Source organism: Ambystoma mexicanum, chromosome 2q, assembly GCF_040938575.1.
Source record: "Ambystoma mexicanum isolate Mex_15411 chromosome 2q, UKY_AmexF1_1, whole genome shotgun sequence".
Taxonomy (NCBI): Eukaryota; Metazoa; Chordata; class Amphibia; order Caudata; family Ambystomatidae; genus Ambystoma; species Ambystoma mexicanum.
This window is the reverse complement of record NC_090924.1, coordinates 423,204,911-423,217,261: the sequence shown is the minus strand read 5'-3', so window position 1 is coordinate 423,217,261 and position 12,351 is coordinate 423,204,911.

Sequence of the window (12,351 nt, the reverse complement as noted above, 5' to 3'; positions counted from 1 at the left end):
TGCTCGGCCCTGGCTGCACACTTTGCCACAAAAAGTCAAGGCATCCTTTCCACCCTTTCCACACCAGAGCATACACCAACACCAGAGCTTGCCTTGGTCCCCCCTCCACTTACCCTCTCTTCTCTCTCACTCGTCACACCTGATGAGGTCACCAGACTAATGCGACCTATGAAGGCCTCATCCAAACAAGTGGACCTCTGCCCCTCTAAAACCATTAAAGACAATATCCCTCGCCCCAGCCTTGGCTGATCGCTGCATCTCTCCTTTCCCTCTGGAGTTTTCCCAACTGCCCTTAAGCACTCCCTTGTGCGCCCTCTGCTCAAAAAACCCTCTGCTGATTCCTCCTTTCGGCAACCTACCACCCTATCTCCATCACGCCTTTCCTGGGCAAACTCCTGGAGAAACTGGCTATCTCTCAGCTGACCCTACACAGTGATTCTATTGGTTGCTTCCATGATCCTCAATCTGGCTTTAGAGCATCCAAAGGCACGGAAACTGCTCTTCCTGAAATCCTCAACCTAGCCTGCGTCACACCTAGATAGAACTGTGAATGTTAGCATGTGCCACACTTAGATGGATTCCTCAACCTAGCCTGTGTGTAACGCTCACCTGATTCCCGTAGAGGCGCCGGTCTTGACTGGGCGTATACCGTATCTTCAAAGGTGATGTGTAACACACGGCTGGCTCTTTGGGCTGGACCTCTGTGCACTTTATGTCTGGCTCGAAGGGTAAGATGTCTGCAGATAGAAAATATGGGATTAAGGAACTGGGTTATTGAATGTCTCTCTCTTCTTCCCTTTCTCTTCTCCTGTAGAACCCCAAAGGTTAACGCTCTCACCTTAGGTAAGTGAACGCCGTGCTCTCCATCTGCCTCGGGGCAGGGTGCTGTTACCAGTTTCTTCACTGGATAAGGGGAGCAGGCCTCTTGACTTCAGAGGACTGCTGTCCGTCGTTTACTGCACGAACTGTAAGTTTCGAGTAATTCTAGTGTCTTTAAAGTCTTTAGTAATGATGTTTCTTGTTTTGCAGGGTTCCGGCGATGGCGGATGACGGGCTGAAGTGAGTTGAAGATGGAGCCCGTGTGATGAATAGAAGCGCCTGGAAGCACGTAAGTAAGCGCTTGTTGCCTGCTTCACGATGCGCTCTAACTATCTTTTTATTTTGCAGGTACAAGTTCGGAGCGGCTGCAGGGTGCCGGAATACCCACTGGGTTAGATGTGGAAAGGAGTAATGGCACGTGAGTATTAAAGTTCCCCAATGTCTTTAAACGCACCTTGTTTTGTCTTTCAGATGCGGGTTGCAGCGCCGAAGGCCTCCGGAGCGTGCGAAGAGTTGGTAAGCTTTTGTCTTTCAGATGCCGGAATGCAGTGTGAAGACCTCCGGAGCGCACGAAGAGTAGGTAAGCCTTTGTCTTTCAGATGCCGGAATGCAGCGCGAGGCGTTGGTGACAGCCGATGGACCAGGTAAGTGAAGAGCTGTCACTGAAGACCGTAATGCTAACCTGTTCTTTCTTGTCTTTATAGGTGTTGCTGAAGACTGGATTCAGGATGGTAAGCCTTTTTCCTTAGGCCCAGGATCAGATGCAGAAGACACCATGAGCGTTCTGCTGCAGAGGATGCAGAATAACGCAAAGCAAGATTCATCCATCGGGTGTGGTTTAAATAGCCTCCTGTAGTGCTTAGGTGTCTCCTTCCACAGCCACGCCTAGGTAAGAAAAGAGTTCCTGCTTTCCAGAAGAGTTCCAGTGTTCTGAATCTAGGGAGTGGCTCCTGCCCCACCCAACAGGAAAAGTAGTTCCAAACAGAAGAGGATCAGAGGCTCAACTGGCAGGCAAGTAAGCAGCATGGTCTGCTGCAGGTAAGTCCACCCAAGCATTATGAGCCCGGCGCTTCCAGCGCTGGGACTGGGCATATTTATGAGCCTGGTGCCACTGGCGCCAGGACTGGGTCCAAAAGGTCCCAATTGGGACTGGTTGGCACTCGGAACCTGGGTTATGGATCTGCTTCCAAGGGAGTTGGGAAAACCCTGACCTTTTGGAAGCAGAGATCATGACAGTACCCCCCCTCAAGGCCCCTCCCAAACCGGGCTTCTCCGGGGGTTTTGGCTTGTCATGAAATGTTCGGTGAAATCTTTTGATTAGGCGAGCAGCGTGGACATATTCAGCAGGTTCCCAGGATCTCTCTTGGGGGCCGTAGCCTTTCCAGTCAATTAGGTAAAATAGTTTAGATTTGGAGATCTTGGAGTCCAGAATGCTTTTGACTTCAAACTCGAGTTCTCCATCAACTAGGATAGGTTTTGGAGATTTAGTTAGTCGGGTTTGAGGTTGCACGGGTTTTAATAGAGAGACGTGGAAGACCGGATGTATCTTCATGTGCGGGGGCAAGTCCAACTTGACCGCTACTGGGTTTACTATGGTAGTGATTGAATAGGGACCAAGGTATCTTGGGTTGAATGTGCCTGGCCCTTTTAGAGGTAGATATTTGGTGGATAACCAGACTTGATCCCCTACTTGATATTGAGGGGCTTCCTTCCCATGTTGATCTGCTCCTTTCTTGTATTGTTCTTTAGAACTTTGAAGGTGAGAAACAGCTTCCTTAAAGGCTTGGGTGATTGTAGAATGCAGGTAGTCTACTGCTGGTGTTTCAAGATCTTGGAGGGGATCCAACTCCGAGGTTCGAGGGTGACTGCCGTACAAAAGAAAAAACGGGGTTTTCCCAGTTCCCGAATGGACAGAGTTATTGTAGGCATATTCGGCTATCCAAAGGATGTCTTTCCAAGTTTTTTCAGTTTGTTGCAGCATGCAGCGTAAATACTGTTCCAGAGTTTGATTGGTCCTCTCGGTTTGTCCGTCGGTCTGAGGGTGGTGACTGGTCGATAGTCTCACATCAATTTGAGCCGACCGACAGCAACTTCGCCAAAAATGAGAAATAAATTGACTACCTCGATCCGAAATTAGAACCGAAGGAAAACCGTGCAGTCGGACGATGTTTTCGAGAAATTCTCGGGCCAGAGTTGCTGCTGTTGGCAAGCCTTTGAGCGGAATGAAATGCGCCATCTTGGAGAATAAGTCCACGATTACTAGAATCGTATTGTATCCGGAGCATGGAGGTAGATCGGTGATGAAGTCCATAGAAAGCGTATGCCAAGGGCGAGGTGGGATGTCAATAGGGCGTAAGAGGCCTGCTGGTCTTTCCTTTTGACTCTTGTTTTGGGCGCATACTCCACAGGACATTATAAAGTCTCTGATATCTTTTTTCCAAGACGGCCACCAGAAGTAGCGCTTGATCTTTTCTGAGGTCTTGGCCATACCGGGATGTCCTTCCATTAAGGAATCGTGATAACAAGAGATTACTTTTTTCTGTAAATCTGTGCTGGGTAGGTATAATCGTTCTTGGAAATACAATAAGTTGTCCTTTACTGCAAAGTCCTTTCCCTGCAGATGCCAATTCTGTATGTCTGCTGGAGTTACAAGTTGCCTGGCTTTATCCTTAACTTCCTCTATGGATTCTGTGGCGATTACACCCAGAATTCTTTGTTCGGGAATGATTGGTACAGGTTTAGGGTTGATCAAGTGTTCTTCCACTCCCATCTGAGAAAGGGCATCAGCTTTACCGTTCTTTGTACCAGGTCGATAGGTAATTATGAAGTCAAACTCGGCAAAGAATAATGCCCAACGGAGTTGTCTAGAGGATTGGGCTTTTGCGGTTTTCAAATATTGCAGGTTTCGGTGATCCGTAATCACAGTAACGGTGTGTCGGGGCCCCAGCAGATAATGCCGCCAAGCCTTAAAGGCAGACTTGATAGCCAGATGTTCCTTGTCAGTAATCGTGTAATTGATTTCAGGAGGCGAGAATTTGCGGGACCAAAATGCCACGGGATGCAATTGATTGGTTACCGGGTCCTTTTGTGATAGAACTGCCCCCATGGCAAGACTTGAAGCATCAGTTTCCACGATGTAGGGGAGTTCGGGGCGAGGGTGTTTTAAGATTTGTGCAGAGATAAATTTAGTCTTCAAATCCTGGAAAGCTTGTTCCGCCTCGGTAGACCATTCAAAACGTTTGTTTTTCTTTAACAAGGCAGTGATGGGCTGGACTATTCGAGAGAATTCGGGGATAAACCTGCGGTAAAAGTTAGCGAAGCCTACCATGCTTTGCACACCTTTTACGGAGGATGGTGATGGCCATTTGAGAACTGCATCGACCTTCTTTGAATCCATACGCACTCCGCCAGGTGATAATATGAATCCCAAGAATTCAACTTCAGTCACGTTGAAAACACATTTTTCCAACTTAGCGAAAAGTTTGTGTTGAAGCAATCTTTCGAGGACCATTTTCACGTGTTTCCGATGTTCAGATTCCGATGAAGAATAAACGAGGATGTCGTCAATGTAAACAACAACACACACATCTATGAGCTCTCTGAGGACATCGTTCATAAAATATTGAAAGGCGGCCGGGGCATTGCAAAGTCCGAAGGGCATGACCTGATATTCAAATAGCCCATACTTGGTGCGGAAGGCCGTCTTCCATTCATCGCCCTCTTTTACTCGTACCAAGTGGTAAGCTCCTCTAAGATCCAGCTTTGTATATATGCATGCTTTTCTGACTTGGTCCAGGAGTTCAGGGATCAAAGGTAACGGATATCTATTCTTAACGGTGATCTGGTTCAGGGAGCGATAATCTATACAAGTTCTAAGGTCTCCTTTCTTTTTTGGAACGAAGAACAAAGCTGAAGAAGCAGGGGACTTGGAAGGACGAATAAACCCATTTGCCAGGTATTGATCCAGGTATTGTCGAAGGTGAAGGTTCTCAGGCTCGGTGAGGGCATAAATTCTACTACAAGGAGGAGTAGATCCAGGTATCAGGTCTATCTGGCAGTCATAAGACCTATGAGGAGGTAGAGAGTTAGTCGGATCCTTCCGGAAAACATCTTGGTATTCTAGGTATTCGGGAGGTAACTGGGGAGTCTCTGAAGAAATTGCTGCCAGTGCAACACCAGGTGGAGGGTGACAAGTAGAGACACATTCTGGAAACTGGACCGTTCTTGCTCGCCAATCAATCAGAGGATTGTGTTTCTCTAACCAAGGTATTGCTAGAATAATCTGAAACTGAGGGGCCTTGATCACATCGAACACAATCTTCTCATGGTGTCCATCTTGACTTACTAGCGTCACCTCTTGAGTGGTATGCGTTACTGGCCCGGAGGCTATCTCAGTACCATCCACCGTAGTAATGACGTCCTTTACAGCCTTGGGACAAAGAGTTAGATTCATCCTCAAAACCATTTCATGATCCACATAATTGCCGATGGCACCGCTGTCAACGTAAGCTTCAATTGCATGTAATCGATCCGGATTATCAGGGCTAATGAGGACCATAGGTATCACGAAATGCGAGGTCACGGAACTGGTTTTCACGCTCGGCAAGAGGACCTCTATTCTTGTCGGGCGAGGTTGTTTCCCTGCTCAGAGTTTGTAACTTTGGTAACTGCAGCTCCTACTGCCTTCTTGGCAGGTTTCACCGGACAGTCTCGAAGAAAGTGCCCTGAGTTTCCGCAATAGAGGCATAATTGCAACTGTTTTCTCCTTTCCCGCTCCTTTTGTGTTAGAGGACCTTTCAGACCCCCTATTTGCATGGGTTCCCCGGAGTCTACTCCTTTGGAAGGAGTTGGCGGTTTGGAAAATACTCGAGCATCAAACTTGGAACGATCGGCCTTCCTGTTCTGCAGTCTGTGATCTATTTGAACGACTAAGTCTATATAGTCCGAACAATCTTGTGGGGGATTCACTACTTGGGCTAACACATCTTTGAGCTCTCCACGTAGACCTCTATAAAACAGCGTAATCCTTTTGTCCTCAGGCCATTGAGTTTCCACTATCAGTCTGTTGAAAGACGCAATATAAGCCAAAAGGTCTTGATTACCTTGTCGCAACGAAAGAAGCTCATTGTCCAAGGCCTGCCCCTGTGAATGTCTTGCGAACAGTTTTTCCATACTGAGCTGAAAAGCTTGAAAATCATGGAGGACCGGATCATCTTGATTTACTAGAGGGATCGACCAGTCTGCCGCATTGCCACTAAGGTACGAAAGCACGAAAGCTACTTTAGCTTGATCAGTTGGAAAGGCTGCTGGCCGGCATAAGAAATGCAACCGGCACTGATTGATAAATACTGCAAACCTCTTTGGGTCACCAGAAAATCGTTCGGGCGGAGCCAGAGGTACATTCCCAGGTAGGTTGATCTGCACTGGATTCATAGAGGATATAGAAGGACGATTTCCCCCAGATGCGGGTAACGTGGTCTGTCCGGCTTGTGACTGTAGCAATTGTCTAGCGAGATCATCTGTTCGCTCCTTGGAAATAATCAGTTCCCTTCTTAGAGCGTTAGTTTCCTGACGGGCTGCATGCACTTCTGCCCTTAGTTCCCCAAGTAACTGGGCTAGCTGGTCGGTATCCGAGGTTTCCATAGCGCCTGGACGGGAGTTTTGTGGTAGGCTTTGCGTTCTGTAACGCTCACCTGATTCCCGTAGAGGCGCCGGTCTTGACTGGGCGTATACCGTATCTTCAAAGGTGATGTGTAACACACGGCTGGCTCTTTGGGCTGGACCTCTGTGCACTGTATGTCTGACTAGAAGGGTAAGATGTCTGCAGATAGAAAATATGGGATTAAGGAACTGGGTTATTGAATGTCTCTCTCTTCTTCCCTTTCTCTTCTCCTGTAGAACCCCAAAGGTTAACGCTCTCACCTTAGGTAAGTGAACGCCGTGCTCTCCATCTGCCTCGGGGCATGGTGCTGTAACCAGTTTCTTCACTGGATAAGGGGAGCAGGCCTCTTGACTTCAGAGGACTGCTGTCCGTCGTTTACTGCACGAACTGTAAGTTTCGAGTAATTCTAGTGTCTTTAAAGTCTTTAGTAATGATGTTTCTTGTTTTGCAGGGTTCCGTCGATGGCGGATGACGGGCTGAAGTGAGTTGAAGATGGAGCCCGTGTGATGAATAGAAGCGCCTGGAAGCACGTAAGTAAGCGCTTGTTGCCTGCTTCACGATGCGCTCTAACTGTCTTTTTATTTTGCAGGTACAAGTTCGGAGCGGCTGCAGGGTGCCGGAATACCCACTGGGTTAGATGTGGAAAGGAGTAATGGCACGTGAGTATTAAAGTTCCCCAATGTCTTTAAACGCACCTTGTTTTGTCTTTCAGATGCGGGTTGCAGCGCCGAAGGCCTCCGGAGCGTGCGAAGAGTTGGTAAGCTTTTGTCTTTCAGATGCCGGAATGCAGTGTGAAGACCTCCGGAGCGCACGAAGAGTAGGTAAGCCTTTGTCTTTCAGATGCCGGAATGCAGCGCGAGGCGTTGGTGACAGCCGATGGACCAGGTAAGTGAAGAGCTGTCACTGAAGACCGTAATGCTAACCTGTTCTTTCTTGTCTTTATAGGTGTTGCTGAAGACTGGATTCAGGATGGTAAGCCTTTTTCCTTAGGCCCAGGATCAGATGCAGAAGACACCATGAGCGTTCTGCTGCAGAGGATGCAGAATAACGCAAAGCAAGATTCATCCATCGGGTGTGGTTTAAATAGCCTCCTGTAGTGCTTAGGTGTCTCCTTCCACAGCCACGCCTAGGTAAGAAAAGAGTTCCTGCTTTCCAGAAGAGTTCCAGTGTTCTGAATCTAGGGAGTGGCTCCTGCCCCACCCAACAGGAAAAGTAGTTCCAAACAGAAGAGGATCAGAGGCTCAACTGGCAGGCAAGTAAGCAGCATGGTCTGCTGCAGGTAAGTCCACCCAAGCATTATGAGCCCGGCGCTTCCAGCGCTGGGACTGGGCATATTTATGAGCCTGGTGCCACTGGCGCCAGGACTGGGTCCAAAAGGTCCCAATTGGTTGGCACTCGGAACCTGGGTGATGGATCTGCTTCCAAGGGAGTTGGGAAAACCCTGACCTTTTGGAAGCAGAGATCATGACACTGTGTCGCATCTAGACAGAATTGTAAATGTAAGCATGTGCACACATAGAGGGAATTCTTAAACCTAGCAGGCGCCACATCTAGATAGAACTGTGAATACTAGCATGTGCACACATAGAGGGAATTCCTAAGCTTTGCATGCGCCACATCTAGATGGAATTGTGAATGTTTGCATTTGCCACACATAGATGAAATCCTCAACCTAGCCTGCGTCGCATCTAGACAGAATTGTAAATGTTCGCATGTGCCACACCTAGATGAAATCCTCAACCTAGCCTGCATCGCATCTAGAGAGAATTGTAAATGTTAGCATGTGCCACACTTAGTTGGATTCCTCAACCTAGCCTGAGTCGCATCTAGACAGAATTGTAAATGTAAGCATGTGCACACATAGAGGGAATTCTTAAACCTAGCATGCGCCACATCTAGATGGAATTGTATATATTAGCATATGCAGCACTTATATGGAATCCTCAACCTAGCCTTTGTCGCATTTAGATAGAAAAGTAATTCAATGATTGCTATATGACTCTCCTGCCAAGCCTGGACCAAGCGTGCAAGCATGAATCAATAACCAACCCACTAAAAATGTCCCCCTCTGCATACACCTCTCAAACTCGAACCAAACACAACCACAAGCCTTAACGCAGAAAACCGCACAAACTTCACTACATTGCAACAACAAAACAAACCACACATAGACTTGCACAACAGCACACGACGACTACCGACCATAAAACACCCCAAGCCCAGCCAACGGACCCACAGGGCTGAGGCTGCCAACAGCACATCACTGCTATCTTGCACATTTCCAGCTCATTCCCACTAACTCACCCCCCCTCTCCCTTTTTCAGAGCGGCAGGGGACCACTCCGGTGGTGATAGTGCGCAGTACAAATATCCTTTAACATTAACATTAACATTCTGAACACCTGTGAAGACCTGCTCTCAAATTTCCCTCTGTCCTCATTCTCTTTGATCTCTCCTCTGCCTTTGACATGATTAACCACAACATCCTGATTGCATGTCTCTGTGACACCCTGGGAATCACAGGTCAAGCTCTGGCGTGGTTAACCTCCTTTCTCTCTGACCGCCCATCCCAGGTGGAACTCTGAGCCTTTCTCTGGGCTATAGCTCTCTCAACCTGTGGCGTTCCCCTGGGATCTAACCTATTCTCCCCCCTGGTTCTTAAACGTCTATATGGCTGCCCTGGCACGTGTGATTACCCCTTCCACCTCTAACATCCAGTGTCACACAGATGACAGGCAATATCTTTCAGGCTATCCTCAGCCGCCTCCTCGCTCATATGACTGTCCACTATTCAGTGATTTCCACCTTGAGATAGAATTGTGAACGTTGGCCTGCGCTGGACCCACGCAAAATTGTAAATGGTAGCAAGTACCACATTTAATTAGAATTGTGAACATAAGCCTGCATCGCATCTAGATAGAATTGTGAATGTTAGCAAATGCCACACTTGGAACTGTGAATATTGGTATGTGTCACATTTGGATAGCGTTGTGAACCTTGGCCTGCACCAGACACGAATGTAGTTGTGAATGATAGCAAGTACCACACTTGGACAGAATTGTGAACATTGGCCTCCCATGAGATAGATTAAAGTGTCTTTTGAGGCACTTTCTTAGAGACATTGTGCAAATTGCATATGAATTACAGTATGTTCTGCAAGTTAACCCATGAAAAGTTTCAATAGGTGCCAGGTCATCAATACACAGAATTTTTCAAGCACATTTTCAGGATGTGTATGTCAGCAATAGATGCCAGTATTGCCACTGTGACACACCCATTTTGTCTGTGCCAAATATTGTCAGTATTGTACATGTTTGTGCTGGCTGCCAATATATGCGCTTTCTGCCAATATAAGTACAGACTTATTTGGCTTTGCCAAATTCCAGTATTGTCCGTATAACACACTCATTTTGACTTTGCAAAATCTAGTCGGTACTGCAGCTGAAAGTTGCACAATCCTGCTACTCTGCCATTGTATGCCAGTAATGCACACTAAGTGCACACTTGTTTTGGCTTTGCCCAATAAGGTCAGTCAGTACTGGTTATGACAAAATGTGTGCTCTCCAGGAGTACAGGGATGAGTAGTGGCTAAAAGACTAGCTCAGCCTCACACATTAAACCACCTTCTTAGCCCCACACTACTACTAAACCAGCAGGGATCCCAATCGTAAAGGTGAAACTGGCACAGCGTGATGGGTATACCTCCTTCGCCTCTTTTGGTAAGATGGGCCCTGGGCAATCTATACTCTTAAGGAGTGTTGGGAGCTGATGGCAGTAGCAAACCAAACAATGGGTGTCATTACAACTTTGCTGGTGCGGAATTAACGTGCTGGCATTACCGTACATCAGCATGTTTCCGCACCGGCAAAGTAAAACTTTGCCAGTCAGGTGGGCGGAGTGACCTCCATCAAAGCTGGAGGTCATTACGCCACGTTACTGGTGAAAGATAGCCGGTATTACCAGCACCAGTATTACTGGTGCCGGAAATACCAGCAATACCCCCAGTGAGTACTATGGAGCTCCATGGTATGGCGATTTACCACTTTACCGGCACTCGGAATACGTTGGACATTCACCAAATCAGACCGGGTGTTGGTAACCGTATTACTGGCAAACTACTAATGGTTGCCAGTGTTTGGATTTTTTTTATTTTTGGAACCATTGCACTATCAAGGTTCTAATAGATTCCATTAAACAATAACGTGCAAATAAACTAACTAAAAACACACACCTGTAAAAGGGAAACCTAGAATGGGGAGCTTTGTGTGAAAGGGTGCTCTGGGCTGATATGAAGGTGTGTTCAGGCAAGGCTTTATACAAATGCCAATGTTCAAGAGTATTTTCTTTTAGAAAAAAGGTAGAGCATGGGGGCTTAAAAGTCACTATAGGCCTAAAAAGTGCACCAGACGGACAGGGCCACTTCACAGTATGTTTTAAGTTTGTCATTGGTGCTCTACAGCGTCGACCTGGGCTTCTTGGCACTTTAGCAGTGGTCGATACAATCCCTCTGATGGTGCAAGCTCCCAATAGGTTGAGTCAGTGTTGGAGACGATGGCTTCAAAAGGTTTGGGGCATTGGTGGAGACGGACGGCAGCGAGATGTCTCTGCTGAGTCGAGTTGGCGTATGAGACGAGCGGTTTTGATGGTTTCCAGTATTCAAGTCTGCACACTAGTCAGTTGCTCCCATGATGTTGAGCCTGCGTTCAGGTTGATCGAGGCGATCTATAGCAATGGGTCGCGCCAGCATCTAGATGGCTCGAGGTTCATCAAGGAGTTTGAAGGTTCATAATTCCAATAGCAAGACCATGTTATAACTCAACGTGCCTAGAGCCGTCTGGCAGACTTCTCGGTGTAATGAAATGGGATTCCAATCTGCTTCTGGTCTTGTGTTGGTTGGACTCCCAATCCAGGGTCGCCAGGAGAAGGTGAATCATTAACCCATGCACTTCCACTCCATGAACTTGTCGGGCACCGACAGGGACTCTGTATTGATTTGGATCCTGGTTCCAGTGCCACAGCAGAGGCCTTGGCCCACAGCAGTTCACCCCTGCTATTCTCTGGGGATGGTTCGGGGACATAGCTCCCCTCTTCCTTTGATGTGTTCGCCTTTCTGGCAGAGGACTTGGTGATCGACCGCATTTTCAGTAGAGGATCCAGTGAATCTTCGTGTTCCTCTGAGATTCCAGAGGTGTCAGGAGGAGACTTTTTCCTTCCCTTAACAAGGCAAAATACTGCATGCAGTTGGTCCAAAGCAAGCCTGCTGCAAGGGGTTCAATGTGGCTGCTGTAACAAGTGCCCCTTGCCATCTGGCATCCTAGCCAGAGTACGTTGGAATGTGGGGGGGGCTGGTAGTAGAGGTCCCTTCCAGGAACCAAAATGGTGGAACCTCTCTAAGCCCACCTCTCCCCTCTGGCTTCTCTACTCTGTCCGCTTTCCATGCATGCTGACTTCAAGGGGACCCGAGAAGTCATCGCCCTGGAGTGGGTGTGGCTTTGCAATCTCAAAAAAAAGCTCAAAACTTTCTACATACTTATCTCACTCAAACTAACACAACCACCTCGCACCACAATCCGCATCCACTTCACCACACTGTTACAACACATAAACTGCACCAACAGCACACGAGGACTGGCATCACCCCGATACCTGTACCAAAAGCTCAGCACCCAGTGTATACCGAGTTAAAGCTGCCAACAGAACACCACTCCTCCCACTATCCTACTTCCGCTTCACCCTACTTACCCATCTCACATTCTGGCTTGCAGATCCGCCAGAGTGCCCCTGGACCAATGCCGTTTGTGACAGTGCGGGATACAAATATCTTTAACATTTACCATTTACCATGTCTGTGCTGCCTTTGAAGTACTGATT